Source organism: Crotalus tigris, unplaced genomic scaffold, assembly GCF_016545835.1.
Source record: "Crotalus tigris isolate CLP2741 ecotype Arizona unplaced genomic scaffold, ASM1654583v1 scf7180000021159.508159, whole genome shotgun sequence".
In the NCBI taxonomy this organism is placed as follows: domain Eukaryota; kingdom Metazoa; phylum Chordata; class Lepidosauria; order Squamata; family Viperidae; genus Crotalus; species Crotalus tigris.
The window spans coordinates 70721-92517 of NW_024098372.1; the positions used below are offsets into that span (position 1 = coordinate 70721).

Consider the following 21797-nt stretch of genomic DNA (forward strand, 5'->3'; position numbering starts at 1 on the left):
ATTTCCATCTTGGATCAATCAAATGATGATAACAAGGTTCTTTTCCAGTGTTTGGAGTCTGTTGGGGTCTGGATGGGAAAAAGAAGATTTCATTTCAATCCTACCAAGATTGAAAGGGTGTGGGTCTTAGGGCCTCCTGGATATGGAGAGGCTCTGTATTTAACTCTGAAAGATAACATACTCTCTTAAAAATATTTCGTGTACAATTTGGCAGTCTTCTTAGAAACACAGCTCTTACTCGTGGAACAGGTGGCAGTGGTGAATAGAAGAACCAATCTTGTGTGCCATATCAACCTATTCTGAGATAAAGAGGCCACATTCACAGTCACTCATGCTTTATACACTCCTTACTTGGACCACTGCAATTGTGCCCTTGAACAGAATTTGGAAACTGTAATTGGTTCAGAATATGACAGCAGGTGTGCCCACATAATATTATTGCTTCCTAACTTGCACTACTTCTAAGTACAATTCAAGATGCTGGTTATTATTTATAAAGCCCTACATGGCAAAACAAGACTTGGTTATCTGTAGGATTGCTTCCCTCTGATTATTTCTGCTCATCTTACCAGATCCAACGAATGGGCATGCTTGAAATCCTTCTGTGAAACAGTCATCTAGCAAGACTTAGAAGATAAGCCTTTTTCACTAGTGACACCTGCCCTTTGGAACCACATTCCTCTCTAGTTTGCTGAGCTCCATCCTTGTTAGCTTTTCAAAAGACTAAAATATTTGGTTGTTCTCTTGATTACTTTTTTAAAAAATTATTTCACAAACTGCACCGGGATTGATTTTTATGTAAAGTAAATAGGAAATATATTGACCTGATGGGTTGCTCCAGACTATATGAGCTAGCAGATCTGGCCTGCAAAAATCCCTGCTGCTATCTGTTGATTGGGATTGTTCCATTTCAGCTCTAATAGCCCCCAAGTAGAAAGCTTTATGGATGTCTAAGGATCACAGGGAACCATCTTGCCAATGTGCTTTCTGGTAAATCCACACTTTGTGAGAGGATTGTTTGCTCTATAGAACTTAATTTCCAGTGCATTTTGTAAACAGCCATTTTGTAACCAGCCACATTCTATAGAACAAACAAGTTTTAAACAAAATGCCTCATGGCAGCCTGGTGGACAGGGCTGCAATATACATTAGAAATTAATCCTTCCTTCTCCAGCACAACCCTTCCCAAGCATTTTATAATTCCTACTTTTTCAATCCGTGAGAGATAAATGCTCTGTTCATCCACTGAAATACACTTTGAGCAAATTGGATAGGACTGAGAGTGGGGGTTGGGGGGAGAAAGAGATGAGGAACTTTCCAGGGCAGTTGTCGCTAGAAAAAAAGAGTTCTATTTTGCTGGCCTGCAGGAGAATTTTCAGGAGTGGTTTTGAGATGCTAGATGGAAAAAGAAGAAGGGGGAGGGAAGGGAATTCAAAAGCATATTTCTTTGTCCCCATCTCATCCCCTCCCCATGGCTGCAAAATTTATTGCTTCTCCTCTTGATAATTAGAAACAAAATAAATTATGCAGAGATGAAAAAGTGATAAACTAAGCAAAATGGTTTGCTTTGCAAAATATTTATGAGTCACATAATATATTTTCTTGACCAAGAACATAAATATAGGCTATATATGTCTCCACCGAAACATCATACTGCATTTTTAAAGGCAAAACAATAAAACTGTAATTCAAATATATCCTCAAAATCATACACAGAATTTCTTTTATCTTTTAGCCTTGGTTGCACAGCAGTAAATTTAAGACCAGAATGTCACCAACTGGCAGCTTTAATGCATTATAAAATTATATATTAGAATGGGCAAAAATCACGACTCTTTACACCACCAAGTGTAAGTCATGAAGAAACAGCAGTTTCGCAAAACTGTTTCCATTATTGATTCTAGTGGCTCATATTTCCAAATTTAAAAAATTGGCAATAATTCATCAGGTGCTTAAGAGTACTGTAGAGTTCAACCCAGAATTCTCACTTGAGGCACAAATGCCCAGACTCAAATTATTCCACGTTGGGTCTATTATGCAAAGACTCAGAAATCTGGAGGAGGCTATAGTACTGGGAATGGTGGGAGGAAAGCAAAGAAGAGGGCAGTCAGAATCAAGGTGGGTGGATTTAAATGCAGTAGTGATGAGTGCACTATTGGAAGACCTTAAGGTTAGGGACAGATTGTCATAGAGAAAATTTGTCTGTGTGGTTGCAATGGCACATAATCAGTGTGATTTTGGAATAAAACCGAAAATAAAAGTAAAGGTCTCCAATCATTTCCAACTCAGTCATTCAGTCCATGGCTGGACTATTGAAATGTGCTTTACACGGGGCTACCCTTGAAGAGCATTCAGAAGCTGCAGCTGATGCACAACATGGCAGCACAGGTAATTCTGGGGGGCCCAAGAACGGTCTCTGTAGCACCGCTACTCTGTGATCTGCATTGGTTGCTAGTCTGTTTCTGGGTGCAATTCAAGGTGTTGGTGATCACCTTAAAGTCCTTCAAGGCATGGGGCCAAGCTATTTGAGGGACCATCAATTGTGCAGCACCGATCAATTAGCAGGGGTCCTGACAAGGATTTTTAACATCTCCTTATAAATGGCCTGTGTACCATCATGCTTGAAAGCAGATACCATTGTCCCAGTTCCAAAGAAAACAGCAATCAGTTGCCTAAACGACTACAGACTCATTGCATTAACGTCTGTAGTGGTGAAATGCTTTGAAAGACTGGTCCTCCAACATCTTAGGACATGCCTCCCACTGGACTTTGATAAACATCAGTTTGCCTACAGGGGAAATAGGTCGACAGATGATGCCATAGCTACTGCTTTACATTCTGTAGCAAGTCATCTGGAGAAACCTGGAAGCTATGTCAGGATGCTTTTCATTGACTATAGCTCGGCTTTCAACACTATTCTGCCAAGTATCCTTATTGAAAAGCTGAATTTTCCCCCCTCCACCTGTGATTGGATTAAAGACTTTCTGAGGGATTAGCTACAAACAGTGAGGGTTGGGTCTGTTTTATCCACCTCCCTGAAGCTTTGTATTGGCTCACCTCAGGGCTGCGTGCTTAGCCCTTATCTGTATTCATTGTACACATATGATTGTGTATCATATGACCCGTTCACTGAGATCATCAAGTTCGCAGATGATACCACCATGGTGGGTCTTATTACAGGTGGAGATGAGACAGCGTACAGGGGGGAGGTACAAAAACTATCCTCATGGTGTCTAGAGAACAATTTGTATCTGAACATCAGCAAGACAAAGGCGATGGTGTTAGACTTCCGGAGGAAAATAGAGGAACCTGCCCCACTTTACATCAAAGGGGGCCGTGTCGAGAGAATTTCCTCCTTCAAATTCCTGGGAATCTACCTCTGTGAAGATCTTACCTGGAAAATTAATACAGCCCAGTTGGCCAGAAAGGCTCAACAGAGATTCCACTTCCTCAGGGTCTTGCGGAAGAACAGGGTAGAATAACGACTCATGACCTTCTTCTACCGGTCTACTATTGAAAGCGTCCTTACATACTGTATCGTGGTTTGGTATGCTGGCTTGACAGCCACAGATAGGAAGGTATTACAGAGGGTGATGAGCATGGCACAAAACATCGTGAGCTGTTCCCTGACACCATGGATGACATCACCATGGCCTGTTGCCTTGGAAGAATGAGGAAAATTCTCAGGGATGACTCACACCCTGGTTGGTACCTCTTTACTCTCCTACCAGCCATACCAACAGGTTGAAGAACAACTTCTATCCATGGGCTGTCAGGCTCTTGAACGGGACATAACTTTATGCATGATAGACTTGTGAGGCCGGCGCACTGTGCAATTAGCTCACACGATGTAATAAGTTGGTGGGTTTGTAGTCACTGTGAGTTGTGGGGGGGGGGATGGAGGGAGCCTTAGCCAATCTCATTATATACATGTTGTACTTTGACAATAAAGGTTCATTAATATCTCACCCCACTGGGATGGGCCCATCCCACTCATACCAGCAAAGGAGGCATGCTGTGGGTCCCATCAGCCCAATTATTCTGGGTGGTCAGATCCAGGAGGAGGGCCTTCTCTGCTGTTGCTCCTGCTCTCTGGAACATCTTGCTTCCCCCATGTGAGGTTGGCCCCAACCCTCGTATCTTTTTGTAAGGGCCTAAAGATTCTTCCAGTTGGCTTGGGACCCCAGTGGGGGAACAACACAATGGAGATGGTTGATCAAGTAACAGCAGATCCCACCTCCCCCCACTCCATCCCCAACCCTCTCTGTGTGTCTTTTGTTTTAAAGTTTGATTTTAACTTTTTTATGTTTTAACTTAGATGTAAATGTAAGCTGCCCAGAGCTATCCTATGGTAAAATGGGCGATCAATAAATTTTATAAATCAATAAACTCTAGGAGACAGTGCTCATCTCCATTTCTTAGCCAAGGAAGTCAGTGTTGTCTGAAGACATATCCATTGGCCAGCCTGACTGTATGCCGAGGTGCATGGAATGTTGTTACTTTCCCCCCCGAGGTGGAATCTATTTATCTACTCACATTTGTATGCTTTTGAACTGCTAGGTGGGCAGGAGCAGGGGCAAGTAATGATAGCTCACCCTGTCACACAGCACTCATATCTCAAATCCAGGCTTTCCACCTTTCCAGCTGACCAGCTCAGCATCTTTAACAGCTGAGCCATAGGGACCACTTAAAAACCAAAAATAACCAACTTCAAATCCTCAATTATGAATTTGATTAGATGACAGCAAATAAATAGGTTTAAATCACTGTATTATCTATAATCTGCATATTCCTTCCACTTACCTACTAAAAAAGAGAATCTATACTGCCGTAAACTGTTATTCAAATGTCATAAAACAGACACTTTGTCCCTTTGTGCTGCTTCAAATAATCTATGAAATTCAAAAGATTGCAAAGGCAAACCACAAATTAATGGGTAAACTAATGAGCAAAATCAAAGCAAAGTTGCTTATGCCTAAAGCTATTCCAACATAGATGCTCATTTTCTTCATTGTGAGTAAGGCTATTAAAAATATATGATTTATATCACACGTTTACCCATTTCAACACTGTGTCTTGGGTTCTTCCTAATTTGGGTTCTAGTCCTTAATTAATTAATTCCTAATTTGAGTTCTACTCTTAATGGAACTACATTTATCTATATGTCTGACTGCTTTTAGCTGAAAGAGCCAAAGGAGATCTTCGAAAATACTGTCTCCTTGCAGGACTCTATCTCTAATTTAATCTTTTTATGTTGCTCTTGTATTTATTCTTTTATCAAAATTGTGCAACTTGGGTTTCTTACAAATCCTCTTTCATAAATGACTTCTTTTTTGGATTTTGTTAAAAATACTTTTAATAAAAAAGAAATTATCAATTTGGGAAATCTAAAATGGAGTGGAAATTATTTTACAAAAGTTTGGTATGATTTGGCTGGAACATTACTTTTCTGAAGTTATTTTTTTATAAACACTAAATAAATTATAGTAATTACTAAATTTCCATATGTGCACTGGAAACATTTTGTACCATATGGTTTTATGCGTTTCATCTTCTGAATACCATAAATCATACATGAATTATAGTTCATCTCTATGGAGAGAAAGACATGACTTACCAATTTATTTAGCTATAAAGATTGGCAAGTTGCTATTCATATCAATAATTGACCTATATACATCTGTTTAGAATTTTTCAGCTTCCTTATAAGAATTTGCAAACTGTCTTCATTAATGACTGCTCTGAAATGGATTCAACTCCCTCCAGAATCAAGTGATATATCCAGAAGAACAGTTCTTCCAGACATTTTGACAATGGCTCCTCTGAGGATGGGTCAGTCTTTAAGCACATCCAGAAAGTTGGTTTAACTTGTTTTCCTTTCCTCCCTGAATGCCATGAAGTATACCAACATCAGTTGGTTCAAGTTAGTCATATATTAGTAACTGAGATTAAAATGAAAGCAAAAAAACAACAACAATTCTTTAGGGAAATAGAGACTTCCTGCACCACCCTAATTGCAATCCTGCCTAAAGTGACAAGAGGAACAGGGAAGATCACAGTCCTTCCAACTCATCACCAGCTCACTCAGAAAGACCATATATGGAACATAGAGCAAGTTATGGATAGACAGAAGATGGAAACACTATTTTCACACTAGATCAGAAGTTAGCCAACCTTAGCCATGAGGTAGAATACGGGAATATCTGTACTATATTATAAAAGCACGATTTTAATTATTAGGAAGGCCCCCTATTGCTGAATTCAGGGAATGTTGCTATATCCTTTCTCTACATTTTTCTAAATTCACAGAATATATGTTTCGCTCTATGGGTAATTTTTGAGAGATATGCAATACTGTAGATTAGCAATCATTCAATCTTCCAACTGTCAAACAAAAAGCAAGAACAAAATACTTTTCTTACTGCCCTAAATTGTACTCTTGAAATACACAGAACCAGGAGTGAACCAGATCCATTCTCTGATATGCATAGAAATCCTGCCTTTTAATCAACCTTAATAACCTCCACATTCTGGTTAGCCAGATTCCAATTTCATTTTGGGGCAATTTTATACCTCCAAATAACGTATCTGAAATTTCAGATTGAATAAAACTAAAATCTAGTGAGATTTCTTTCAAACAACTTGTAAACTATATATTACATGCAGTTTTATAGTCATTTTTGGAGGCTAAAAGGGAAATTGTAGATGAAAAAGATATCTTTGTTACTTTTCTACTCAGAATATAGTTTTTTTTGTACAATAATTTAAGTTTTGTGTATTCAATGGAATTCTGTTTCCTTTGTCAAAACCTGTCATAATGGTTCATTATAAGAAAGAGAAAGAATTTTTCAAGTTCCATCCTTGAATCCAAGTCAATTCAGATGCAATTAAAAATAAAAAAGCTTCAACCATTATTCATTTTCATTCTCAGTGTAAAGGTGTATAATATTTCACAGTTTAAAATGACAGCAGATCTTTAACATAATTTAAGATACAGGGGTTCAATTTGCAGAGAACCTAGATGTGGCAAAAGAGAAGAAAAACTAGGACTGTTTATTTATCAACAGGCTAAAGCGTATTCACCTATAGGGGGAAAGAGAAATTTATTTTTCCCCTCCCACCAATCCTTAATGCCACAGTGCCAAGCCAAATAGCACAGAGTAATTTTATGTTAGATTCAGAAGAACAAGATGTGGATTTAGAATTGCTCATTTGTGTGTCTAAGAGGGTGGCTCTAGACAAGTTTTTACCTGCCAGCCAACTTCACAAAGTTTGCTACAATGATACAAAGAGAGAGATCTTCCCTTGAAGATTTTGAAAAAAAAAAATATGATATCTATGTGAAAAGCACAGTAAGGGTGAAATGTAAAACAAATTCAAGCCAACCTCTTTTATTTCAACTTTTTATAGAAATAAGGCAGAATTCTCAGCTCTCCTATTACACCAAGAACCTTGTTTCCCATACAAAACAACTCCAGTCCTATCTGGTTTGCTACTTGTTCTTAGGAATATCTTTATCTGTGATGGTGTAGATCAGAAATGACCTAGTTTAGTACAATCCAGTAAGTTAAGAGTTTTTACTTGAATCTGTAACTTTACTGAATCAGTAGAGTTGGACTCAATAGAAATATTGCATCTGCTCCATTAGCTTTTCTCGACATCAAGTACAGCTAATGAATCTGGACAGCCCTTGTATAGTTTGCTGACAATGTTATAAAATCTTGAATTCTAACCTAGATAAGTCAGAATTGGGAAGTGATAGCAAACACTGGTGTGCTGTAGAAACCCAAATTGTACTGTAACAGAATGTATTATTTGTATAAAATGTCTAACTCAGAACGTATTGGTTCCATATGTTTGCTACATAAACACAGTAGTGTTTATTACAGTAGATTGGCTTCTTGGGTGAATACTACTACTATATCTTATTATCTAAGGAAGTAATTGATCCCTCCAAAGCTAATCCAACATTGGTGATAAAAGGGAGGCGCAGTTACCTATAAAAGCATATCAGCTCCTGATGACTATATTGAAAGAACCATATTGATTAGGGCATAGGAATATTCTCTATTTTTTCCTGTACTCTTCTGTTCTTTCAAGATTCATCAGGATATATATTCTTTTTATGGGGACATCCACATATTTTTGGGTTGGAATTCCATTCTTCTTTCACTATTGTTGCTGATAGCAAGATCATTTTGCTCATACCATTTTAGCTCTTCCTTATATGTCCATATAAGAAAGTCCATATGCCCAAGGGGAAATGGTTAAATAGATTAGCACATAATTGATTAAGTCAGCAAGTAAGAAAAGTAATGGTAGGAAACTCAAAGGTGTTTTTCAAGCGGCAACTGGACTTTGTTTTCTTTGAAGAAATTTCGCTTCTTATCCAAGAAGCTTCTTCAGCTCTGACTGGATGGTGGGGAATGGAAGGATTTATATTCATTGCAGACAGCTGGTCATTTGCATTCTTTTACTGAATTGTTGAGGCAACTTGGAGGTTTAATCTGTGTCGTCAATGTCACCTGAATAATGCAAATGGGAGTCTTCTTGGAAGCTTCTTGGATGAGAAACAAAACGTCTTCAAAAAAAACAACAACAAGAAAGTTCAGTTTTCTCTTTAAAAAGCACCTTTGGGACAACCATGATCTGGATGACTGAGAATCTCCAGAGACATTTAGCTATGCACTTTAGGATAATGGTAGGAAACAACTGGAGTTTTAATAGCTTTCTGGACAGACTTTTCTTAATGTAAAAACTGTGAAAAAGTTCTTGCTCCTCTATTTAAGTTTAATCAGAAATGTGGCCTTAATAGAATTTAGCAAGCAGCTACACAACTTATTGTCTACATTTACTCTTTCCACTATGGTTGCAATTATAATAGGTGCAATACTACATTTGATGTTAGCCAACAGATCAAAGTCTCAAAATGTTCTTCTTGACTGCCTCATTTTTGTCCCTGCTCTTACAATAATGTAAGAGGCAGAGTTTGTCCTGCAAATCCACACTATGCATTTTATCACTTTTCCCTGCTTCTAACTCTGTTTTTGGATGGCTATGTGTCCTTTTAGTTTGCTAAGCAAAAATATGGAAGTTATGCCTTTAGATATTTTTTCAGTTTCCCAATATATGTACAGGATTGACATTTCGTGGTGATCTCCCATCCAAATATAATCAGATTTGACTCTTTTTTTTTTCAATTCAGCCAAGGTTAATAGGCACTGCTACCTTGCTTGCCTTTGGCCATATTAAAAATTATTTAACTCCTCAGGTAGTATATTGTTTCTTTTTTCAAAATTATTTAGGCCAGGAATGGAAATCATATTTTGACCCAAATCCACTTCAAGCATAACTCTTTAAGAACCCCCTCATTTGCCTGAAAATACAAGAGTTTGAAAATCAGAAGAAAGTAGGTCACATATGCTGGCCCCTCCTGTACTTCTCCAATTTCTATACATTCATTTAGGACATCTGAAGAAGTAAATTTGGGGAGTCCTTAGCATTTTATTTCTGTTTTGTGTTGTATCAGTTTTCCTTAACTGATACTATCCAAACAGCTGGAGAAATTCCAGTAATTGCCAGCCAGCAGAGTGTCAGGCCCAGCTGAAAAATTACCTAGAACAATCCAGCCAAAATTTAGCTCTTTATTTGCTGAGATAGATAGATAGATAGATAGATAGATAGATAGATAGATAGATAGATAGATAGATAGATAGATGATAGATAGATAGATAGATAGATAGATAGATAGATAGATGATAAAAAGAAAGAGAGAAAAGAGAGAGAGAGAGAGAGAGAGAAAGAAAGAAAGAAAGAAAGAAAGAAAGAAAGAAAGAAAGAAAGAAAGAAAGAAAGAATCTTGCCAGACTAAACCAGTACTATTCTCTCCCTAAAGGATATTTCCTGGGAGATTCTAGGGAGTGGCTTTCCTAACTCTTTCTCCATCTCTTGATCCAGCACCAGGCTATGTTGCTTCTTGTCTCACCTCCTCCCCCTCCCAACTGAAATGTACTCCTTTCTTCCTGTGAAATTGCCACTTGCTATAGTCCACCACACTACCTTCCCCATTCATTACACATAGTCAGACTAAAATTGTGGTAGTAAAAGTCTCCACTGAAATATAATGAGATATATGACATACAAAGATTTTCATAAATAAATTAAAATTTAAAAATAAAGAAGTGGGAGGGGACAATAGAGCTATCTTTTTATATTGAGCCTTAATTTTATCCACTTATAAATCTGACACTACAAAGTAACATGAAACTACTTTTGTACATAGACACTGTTTTCTAAAGTAGTACAATTCACATAAATATTATATCTGTTCATTCTCCCTTTTAATTCATCTGCACTGTTTCTAAATTCCTTTCTACTACTTTTTAATTCACAGAAGTAGAAAAGCAAGAATGCAACTGAATAAAGAGGAAGCACAAATGCCAGAACAGAAATTAGAGAGATCTTAATAATCAGTTCTCTCTGCTTTACTAATCTTCATTAAAGGAAACCCAAACTCTTTCTAAAAATACTTGTTCAGTTCATTGCAGTGTATTTATTTCTAATAGCTTTTTAAAATTCCTTAATGTTAATATCAATTTTAAAAAGAAGAAGCAATACAAAAATCATTTAAAAAAATGATTTTAAGAACATCTCTTGGGCACACATTGTCCAATAAGTTTGCTAATCCTATTTCACCACTATTTTGAAAGTAAGAATTCTCTGGCAGTAACTCAGCCTGGGTTATTTTCTAGGAGGAATTGACTCAGAATGGCTGTTGCAGAGGTGGAGGAAGTAGTCTCTGTTCATTTTATCATTCAAGTGGCAAACAGGAATTAAAGCCAATCAACAGGCTACCATCAAGAAGGGTAGGTGCTCTCTTTCAAAATGTATGAATTGCTGGAAGAAAGGGTAAGACATTTTGACAAATGGCAAATGTGTTCTCTTTTTTTGTGGGACTCTACAACCCTAATCTTGAGCAGTTTACTTGTAAATCAGGTAGGGCATCAAGACTGGAAAAGAAAACAATCCTGGTCAAGTTATTCGTTCATAAAAGAAGGCTATGTACTGTAAGGAGATTCTTTTAGATGATGAACACTAAAGCAAACAGAACTGCTGAAATTTCTTTCTGCTTTTTTAACATTTGCAGTTTGATGAAAAATGTTGTTTTTTTCCAAAGGAGAGAAACTTCTAAGTAAAAAGTTCAGGTATCCAGAACAGTGTTCTGTTCTCATTGCCTTACCCTTATAGAAGATTATGGCTTAAATGAGGGACGCTCTGCTATCCAGCACCATCCAGGAAAGGATGGAATTATAAAATTTTAAATTATAATTAATTAATGAAATGCAGGATCGCCAACATGATTGCCAACATCCGATAACGGATATGGCACAAGAAGAATGAAATGCAGATGAATTGATATCAGGTTTACTTTATGTCTTAGCCCAATCTATACTTTGGGGGAGTGTGTCTCCCCTTCTAGGTGTCAGTTCTTTAGGTAAGTAGAGCAACAAAATCTTCAAGTTAGGTACAGAAACATAATTTGAAAAACAGTCAGGGTTTTCTTATACTAAAGAAAATAAGGGCAGGTTATTTGGGGGGAGGGGATTTTCCTCCCTTATCTTGCCTCTTTCCAGGATTATGTAACCTTTTCTGGAAGCCCCCTCCCCCATTCACTCATTCCTTCTCTAACTCCAAGACCAGTATTCCTTCAGAATAGGCTGTTCAAAGGGCAAGTGCCCCAATTCAGAAAAAAATAAACTCATGGGGATACTTTTTGGAAAAAGGAAATGTGTTTTTATCCCTGCAAAACAAAATATTTAAGCTTTGGAATGTGTTATTCCTATAGTAAACAATTTCCTTGACAGAAGACCTCTGGACAAAACAGCAATTGTTAACTAACTGCTTTCCTTGCATGAACCCAAAGTCTGTATCTAGTTTACTATGCCGTTTTCAACACCCATCATCCAGATTTCTTGGCATAAAACATTGAAAACTCCTCTTTTCAGAGCTTACAGAAACTCATCTTCAGACTTCACAACGTAATACAAACAAATACAATACAATCATTGTTCAATAGTGTCAGCACAATAGCAGCAAGCGTGGAACATTTTCAGGATATCATGTAACCCAAAAAGTTTTCAAAATTTATAGATAAGTAGCCTTCTTTTTTGCAAATTTCCCAGGACATTTTACTGAAAACCACTTATAAATCTCTGAAATAAATAACCCCTTCATAGTTTTGTCTCAAGATGTAAATTGTCACAAACAATAATTTCATCTTTTCAGAGAAAAGAAAAGAACAGATCTTAGAAGTAAAAAAACCATAATGGTAACAATTAATTAATAGTTAATTAATTAACTTCTTAATTAATTTTCAGTTATAAGAAAAAGAATGAAGTGGGAAAATGCAACAAGTTTACAAATGAAAAATGATGAGAGTGTTCAGATCCAAATACAGTCACCCTGTACAACGTCTGCACTATTAAAATAGAGAGAGGAAGGGAGAAGGGGATAAAACTGACTTAAACAAAAAAAAATTCTGCAGAGGATTATATGTTTTTTATTTAATAAAAGGCAAAATTTTCCTACTAAATTTTCACACTAAATTCAATGAAACTGATTTCCAAGTGGAATAAGAGTTTGAACTCTCTTGTTTTTTGTCTTGCTCTATACCTATCTGAAAATCTATGGAGAGAAGATGAGGCATTAAATTCTCATTTTGTGGTAACTTTTCCATACTTCTGTTCAAGTGCAGCCTGAGAGAAATCAGTAATAATGTTCCCTGGATATCTCTCTAGGGTAATTGTTTAAGCTGCTTGGGGCAATAGTGCTTCTTGTCCTTTCAGCTGCCTCCCATAATCAATGTGGAAAAGTAGTTCTAGGAGGAAAAACAGACTTTTGGTCAAAATTCTGACCAGAAAGCCATAGCCAGCTGGGAAAGATAGTCTGCCATATCTAGGAAGTATGGCATGGAAGTCAAATGATACAATGCCCTTTGTTGCTGTGGCAGCTTTTTGTCTTGCCTTTTGAAAAAGGAGAAGAGTGCTTACCTGTTGGTGCCAGCTGTAGCCGAGCAGCTCCTTCTGTGCTGGTCTGCGTTCACAGTAGGTAGTGTGGCATCACTGCAAGGACTAGATTCTTTATGAGCTGTATTAGGTTAAAAAAAGAAGCTACCAATGAGATAAATAAAAACAAGTTGGACGAGTCTTGGTGACAAAAGTTTCATTATGTAGTATGATTTCCAGGGAGGAATCATAACCATAACAGTGCCTTATACTCTTAATTCATAATACATTCATCCAAGAATCTCTGTGACTTTACAAGCAATAATTAATTGGTCCTTGCAACACAATTTCAGCAAGGTAAGTAAATATAAATCAAAAGAACAGTAAAAAGGAAGAACAAAGCTTATGTTTATAATCAAGTGAAAAAGTATTTGGCAGAACAAGACAAGGAACTTGATATGAGGTTGGTATTAAAAATGACAGACATTATGTAAATTAATATATTTGTGAGTTGTCCTTCAGAGGAACAAGTCATATACGGTGTCTATTGAAAATTTATCTGGAGTTGCTTCAACAGTATGTAGAAATGTATTAAAGATTAACAATGAAAAAGATATTGTTGATATTTAGTTCAGAAGGATGTGTGAAAACAATTTACTACTATACCCCCATCAGTCCATTACAGTTTCTTTGATCGACCATTGTTTTAAAAACTCATTGCTATATAAGCATATGTGACAGCCTTCCAAAATCAGATTACATTAATTCTCCAGTTCCATTGAATAAATTTGCAATTATATGAGAAGAAAAAAAAGTGATGTAAGTCTTATATACCCAGTTAAGATTATAATATGTATTAAATATATTATATATGTAACCCTTGATGAGTAGTAGTTGACTGTATAATTGGCACTTAACTGAAAAGCTTTAAATTTACAATACTTATTTCATTCCTTGTTTAATTGTTGGCACTGGCAGAGTTTAATGAGGAGGTTTCTGAAGTCTTAAATCTCTGTTTACATTAACATAACCACCCCTTTCCTTAGTAGAAAGCATAAGGATCTAAAAAGAATTTGGTATTGGAGAAAAATACATAGTTGAGACAATACATAAATAAGTAACTTCCCCTTTTAGCTTTCATAATTACTTTGAATGTTCTATTAGCAATTAATCCAACAGTATAGAATTCTGCAGCAGTTCCTTTTTTTTACAAACCTTAGAGCCCTCTTTGACCACGATTATCAAAACATCACAGTTGTCTGCCATTTTGAGGTGAGAAATACGTGGAAATTAAATAGACATTTCACATTTAAAATCCATAACCTCCTTGGAAAAAATGACTAAAGCCACACGAATGTAAGCCACATCCTTACTCAAAGCAGAGAGGGCAGGACAAGAAACAATGGTTGGAAACTGACCAAACAGAGAAGCAACCTAGAATTAAGGAGAAACTTCCTGACAATGAGGACAATAACCAGTGGAACAGCTTGCCCTCAGAAATTGTGGGCACTCCATCACTGGAGATTTTAAAGAAGAGACTGGACAGTCACTTGTCTAAAATGGTATAGGTTCTCCTGTTTGAGCTGGAGGCTGGACTAGAAGACCGCCAAGGTCCCTTCCAGCTCTGTTCTATTTTGTTCTGTTCTGTTCTATCCAAATTGAAATCAAGAAACAAGTCATGGGGGAAAAAAATCTCCCTCCCACTCTTGAAATAGTAATAGAAAATCATCTGTCCTTCCCCCTGAGTGTCTGTCAATCTACAATAGTGCATATACCATAGTGTCTTGGTATTTTGACTTACAAGATGATTTCTACATTTGATATCTTTGCTTGCATTGAATAGCATGGTCATAATGAAATGAAACTGGCTCTTGCTTGCACTGCGACATATTGGCAAGAATGTATCCAACCTAGCAATACTACAATTACCATTAGCAGGAAATGCTGCATGCAGTACAGGTGTAATTAAGGTTGAGCACCTAGTCTACACCTTCTCTATCTCACTACAAAAATTATTGGAAAGTCTCTATTGACCAAAGCCACAATGGGCAGCACAGTTCAATATCTAAGGGCTGGTAATGTTCACATTTTCCATAGGGAAAATTGCAACTTGGAATGCAAGAAAAGTATTGGTAAAGAGTAATAAAGAAGAAATTAAATGAGAGAAAGAAAAAAATGTGTTTTCTCTAAAACTAAGATGTGAACAAAAGTAGTCTGATTCTTGTAGAATTGATAAATGCATGTAAAGAATGAAGGTTTAGGTTTAATTATGAATTGAAAGAACTAAAGTGTGTGATGGAATTTATGGAGTGGTAGCATACAGATTCTTTTGTCTGCATAGAGTCTATGCATTGTTAATGCTTGCATATCACACTCCAGTAAAGAAGAACCTGAGAAATTGTGCAACATTTTAAATGAACACAAATATGATTTCGTTCAGTGGAATGAGGGAGTAGGAGCAAGACAAGAGACTATTTAGAAATACCCTCCCAATCCCCTTGAAAAAGGAAATGGTGATGGTAGACAATTTACTTTAAAAAAAAGTCTTTCCTTTAGAATACTGTACATTATGTAAACATAAGTACATTCATTTGCTTAGTAATGAATATCATTCTAAAGGTGCGGCTCATTTGACTGTTTAATATTGAGAAAAATGAAATAAATAAGAATGCAAAGGTAATGAGAGCATATGAATGAAGGACAAACCATCTGGAGGGAAGTGTTAAGAATTGACCTGAGGTTATTTGAACAGATGATTTTTTAACATATGTTATGTTAAGAAAGATAAATATCTTCTATCAAATGTAATGATAATATTTACAGCTACAAAATTTATTAACAAACGAACCAGAAACATTTCCAGCTTCTAAGAGACCTGAGATTCTAGAACAACTTATTAAATTCCTTAAACCTAAAAAAAACCAAAAACCTTACTACAGGTACTTCTTAACTTACAACCACAATTAAGCCCAAAATTCCTGTTGTTAAGTGAAACATTTGTTGAGTTTTGCCCCATTTTACAATCTTTCTTGCTGTAGTTGTTAAGTGAATCATTGTAGTCATTGAGCTAATGACACGGTTGTTAAGTGAATCTGGCTACCCATTGACTTTGCTTGCCAGAAGTTCGCAAAAGGTGATCACGTAATCCCAGGACACTGCAACCTTCATAAATAGGAGTCATTTGCCAAACGTCTGAATTTTGATCACATGACCATGGGAATGCTACAATGGTCATAAGTGTGAAAAACAGTCATAAGTAATTTTTTCAGTACTGATGTAACTTTGAACAGTCACTAATTGAAGTATTGTAAGTTGAGGACTTGTCAGGTCCCCAAATCTTTATTGTCTTCCTTGCATATACACTCTTGTGTTTTTGTTTTGGGACCTGCCATTCTGCTGGGGGGAGTGGGGATATTTGCTTTCCCTTGGCATAATTTTCGCTTTCTGCTTTCCTTCTTTCACCTCCATCCACTTGAGAAAGGAATGTGTCTCCCTTATCAGGAAGACAGTTACAGAGAAACGAAAGCTGGAGAAGACCTTGAGATGCATGCCAACTGTGTCACCTGTGGATTGGCTGGATTTCAAATGGACATTATGACTTTGGTAGGAGGAGGAATATTGCTGGTTTAAGTATACCGTTTAAGCAGGATTTTCCCCAGATCTCACCTTGACTTCTCTATTGTCACTAATCCCTAATAAAAGTTTCCTTTTGAGACAATGCCTATTTCAAGAGTTCTGCTTTCTTGGGTGGTTAGCTGAGGTGGATCCTTACAGGACTAGCTGTATTAGTTTTTATAGGTATTTGTTATAAATAAATTGATTTGACATGCCGATTCTAAGAAACAAGTGGAATAAAGAATTAGAGGTCCCTATATTGCTAAGAAGATGGGAGAATGTTTTAACTTCTCTACCAAGAGTGTCAATGGACTTCAAATTATAACATAAGCAAAAAATATTATTTACAATTTATTGGACTCTGTTATGTTGTAAGATGGGGTTACATTCACTTAACACTTAGCTATAGAAATTTTGGGCTGATTGTGATTGTCAGTTGAGGACTACCTTTATATAAATATAATTGTGTAACAAAAGCAATTTTTTCAAATGATAATATTTTCTTGAACTTGGAATTTGACAACTGGATAACGTAAATGGATTCTATGTGCCTTATCATGGTCAAAATACTAATATTGCAGCAATGGAGAGATATTGTGGCCCCCTTCACTCAAATTGACCAAAGACCTAATTATACCTATGAATGGATTTACCTATAGACCAATATTTCTCAGCCTCAGCCACTTTCAGCATGCACTTGCCAGCCCTTTAAAGTCAATAAGCTATTCCGCAACCAGCTGTTTATCCAACCATGCTGTCTGGGGAATTTTGCTAGTTCAAGTCCACACGTCTGAAAATTGCTAAAGCTGAGAAACGCTGCTGTAGATATAAATTTTGTATAGACAAATATAATGAAATACAGGACCAATTTTTAGAAAATACAGTAGGTTAAAAAGATTGTTTTACAGTATTAGAAACATATATGTATTTGAATAATAATTACACTAGATAACTATATATGGAATTATAATTATTTACTGCTAGAATGATATATCATACTCCTTTTCCCCTTTGCTGTACTTTTTCCACTTTTTTAAAATAAAATCATTATTTTAAAAGCAATAAAAGAATAAATTTAAAAAAGATTGGGGAAAGAGGGCACTGAAAAAAGAGAAAGAATCTAGAATAAAGATAGAGCAACCACAAAAAAAATTAAGAAATCTCTATTAAAAGGTATCAGAAGACAGATTAATCTTAATGAAATGAATGGAAAATGGACATAAATTAAAAGGGATACAGAAATTTCCTGGAGTAAATTGAAAAGAATTACAATATATTGCAGAACACTGTAAAATTATGTTAATTAAATTATAAAAAGGATACTAGGTGGAATAATAAGGTGAAAGAATCTGTGAGTGACACAAGTTGAATGCAAAGAAAAATAACTATGAAAAAATACTGTATAATGTATCTAAAGAAGAAGAATATTTGCAAGGAATGTAATCAAAGAGAATAAGAAACAATTACAACTGAAAGAGGAAATTTTGACAGAAATAAAATTTTGTTTTGGAAATCAGTAAGGAGAGCTAAAGGACCTTCCAAAGGAGTTAACAGGATTAAGAATAAAAGTAAGGAATTGAAGGTGGCACAGAACTGGAGTGAGGAAATGTTGGAAAGGATATTTTAAAGCTAGTTATGGAAATGATAACAATATATTAAAGAGTAAGACTGAAGCAAGTACTGTAAATGTTCATGTCCAAGAAAAAAAATGATGAAAAAGGAGTCATGGGTGTTATCAGAATGATGAAAAATAACAATACTGCAACTGTTAATGGAGAAAAGGTCAAATATGGTTGCATTTGTACATGAGGATTGTCCAGTTTACTTAAAGCATATGCTAAAACTGACTCTGTACTAGATAATTGAAAGAATGTTATTACAACCCCCCTTCAGAAGGGAAAAGTAGCAAGAGTAAATGCAAACCTAGAGGGGGACTAACTTGTTGGGTGTCTCTGGGAAGTTGTTTGGCATATATCTGATTGAAAAGGGTACAAGAAATAATAAGTACAATCAAGAAGAAGCAGTGTAGGCTTATATAAGACATGGGGTGTGAGTCAGATTTTTGCCTTTCAGAAGTAAGAGAGAACTATATTAACACAAGGAAGAACATGGTTATGCATTTGTTGTTTTGGAGAAAATATATGTTGAATGAATAGACTTCAATTATGAAATGTTTTACATGAATAATATCTGATTGCTGAATGCAATAAGAACAGTTTATGATGGAAGAAAAGGATATGTGATAATAAACTGAGTGCTTAGTGAATGATTCAGCGGTGAGTATGAAGTAGGACAAGGATGGTTGGTATACCCTTGATTGTTTGATGTATTTGTAGTGTTGTTTGGAAGATGTATATTGTGTGGAACTATGAATATATGTCTTCTTTTATATGCAAATAATATCTTGCCAGATGACAATTCAAATGATCTATGGCAAATGTTAAAATTTTTTATAATACAACAAGGAGGATAGATTGGAAAATTAATGTATCAAAGTACTTCTGCTTGACATAAGTTTTTAAATTGAGCAAACAATTGCAGTTATGCATAAGTGTTGATAAAATAAGATAAGAACGTGTATATCTTGGTAGAATGTTTACTAAATATGGAGAACTTTATCAAACAATTTTAAAATATGCAAGTGCAAACATAAGGGCCATGGGAAGTATATGCTCCATTTTTGTTGTTTATTTCAATTTGTATGTCTGACTGCCCATCCAGCCATTATGCAACTTAATGATGAGGAATGTTGAAAATTGTATAAATGGCTGTAGAAGAGTGTTCTTTAATTCATTTATTTATAAGATATGTCAGGGAAATAAGTTAAATGGCATGGAAATGAGTGATTTAAGAAGTACTATATGTAATAAAGCAAACAGAAATTGGTTTAGAATGAATAGAAGTTGCATGAATAGGTATGTATGAACAGGGCCAGATTTAAACATTTGGCACCCTACCAAAGTTATAGTCCTATATGGTTTAGCTCATCTTCCAATTTTGTTAGGAATTTTAAAAAAGCACCCTCTTCCTTTTTTCCTTCTGTTTGCCTATCTTTCTTTTTCTGAATCTGTGAGATTTACACTTGCTTTTCAGCTCTGTGGAGCATTTTCACCCTGTTTTCAAAGTAAATAATTTTAATTACATCAGCAACCATTGTTGTCATAGGGGTCAATTCTGCCAAATTATATTTAACCCTCCTGTGGGCAAGCTAACACAGGGAATGCACCATTAGTACTTTTCACTTTTTTATTTTTCAGCAGTACTTTCAATTTGCAGCACCCTAAAATTTGGCAATTTTAGGTCATTATTACTCAGCCTTAGCCTAGAGCTGGAGTTGAATATGAAAGATGACATTACTCAAATAGAAAGAATAAATAAGTATCAAATTGCTAATGAAACAACAAAAAAGTCATGAGGAAAGGGAAGACTGAGAAAAAGGAGTTAAAGAGGGGTTGATGGAGATCTTTCAAAAGAAAAAGGTAAAAAATGTAAGCAACAAAAGCCAGAGCTTTTGTTCTGGCACTTTCTTTAGATGGATTTCCCAGAGTTGCGTTCTTTTCCTATTGTTTCTCTTTCTATCCTCGTTTGTTTTTGAAAATGTCCCACTGGCAGTACGGTGCAAGAGGGGTCCCTTCTGGTGCTGTCTGCCTCCTTTAGGAGGAGCCATGAGGCGCTGGAGCATCACAGCCAGAGTGTGGCTTGATTAGCTGGGTTGAACTATGTGGTGTGGAAGCCGATGGTGGCAGTGGGAGATACATAAACATGGAGGCCATCTTTTACGAGAGGGTGAGCAAGCCTTTTGCCTTCCCTTACAGAAGATGGGGGGGGTGAGGTTGAAAAGAGGCGAAGTGAGAGGAAAGAAAGGCAGCTGGCATGGAAGCTTGCCAGCGAAACTTTGGGTAGTTCAAAAGTTAGGATGTCTACAAATATCTCTTTTTAGTCTTTTATACTTTATATTCAAACTGCAGAGGGGAAGAATAAGAATAAAGCCAATGTCTTATGATTTGGATGTATTATTATTATTAATAATATATATTAATTATGTATTGGTCAGATGTAAAGGTAGACCTATAGTATGATGTTTAATCAGATCTATTTATTAAATTGGGTTTAACTTAAAGGTAAATTAAAAGTAATTGTTCATGACAAAGGTTCAACTTTAATTTGTTTCAAGTCAATATCCATATTAAACTCCAAATGTAACTTTTTCCACTTGTTTGACAACTTCTTAAAAATAATTCAATCTTTTACAAGCAACCAAATTTTGTTTTATTGGGCCAATTTCATTCCACATAGGAAACTGACATTTCTACTCATTAAACTAAATGGGTATGCCAGTGGTAAATGTCCCAAAAGAGGAATAAAATGCCTGCTTGTAATTTAAAGCCACACAGTGCATGGTAACCCTAATAGAATTAACTTACCTTGAACAAAATACTAGTCTTTTAAATACATTGAAAATTGAAGGCTTTTTTTTCCAACTACAAAGGTAAACTTTGTAGGGTAGGCAAGGTGGATTTATGACGTGTGTGAGTTCCAGCACCTTTTTTTTTTAACAAAAAAAGCACTGACAAAAGCAATTTATGAATTGATATATGGATGAAAGCAAGATTGGTTTGGAGCAATAAAAAGATATACAGAGTCACAGTGAATTGTGTTGATGTAAATTAGATTTAGCTCTATTTGCTTTCCCTTCTTAACTTTGCCTTTAATTTTCTTCAGTTTACCCTTTCTAAACTTTACATAACATTGCTTATCCCAAATGGTAATAGTATAACGAAAATATAGGTATGTAAATATGCCAGCCTATTGTGGTTTTGTCTTCAGACAAACGGGGCAGGAAATATTAGAGTATTAGATCTACTTTTAAAGGATAAAATAGTAATAATAAAAACAATAAAGCACTCTATTGAATAGAAGCTCATTTTACATAAACATTAGCTTTTTGTGGTTATTCAGTTTCTTTTGATTCTTGTGTCACAATGTACAGTACATAATTTTACCAGATTTATATATCAGTAACTGTTTCTTCAAGCTCATGTAAATATGTGTTTATATCATTAGCAATAGTATCTAACTCCTTTATCTGGTATTCACCTCTTTTTCAATTGCTGTCTATTTTTTCAAGTATCAGATTCTATCCAATGATTGTTGGCTTTTGCATTGTATTCAAAATAT

The 21797-nt window shown here is 35.8% G+C and overlaps 1 protein-coding gene across 6 annotated transcripts in view; it reads right to left on the bottom strand.

The window, feature by feature from the left end:
• LOC120320071 (transmembrane protease serine 11E-like) overlaps positions 1-13256 on the bottom strand; it is a 71181-nt gene extending 57925 nt beyond the window's left edge. For 3 of the 6 annotated variants that reach the window (XM_039369500.1, XM_039369501.1, XM_039369502.1), the window contains exon 1: positions 13050-13256. The gene's annotated coding sequence lies outside the window, so the exon portion shown is untranslated. The remainder of the gene's footprint in view (positions 1-13049) is intronic. The other 3 variants (XM_039369499.1, XM_039369498.1, XM_039369503.1) reach the window with 3 other exon arrangements.
• Positions 13257-21797: the final 8541 nt, after the last annotated feature.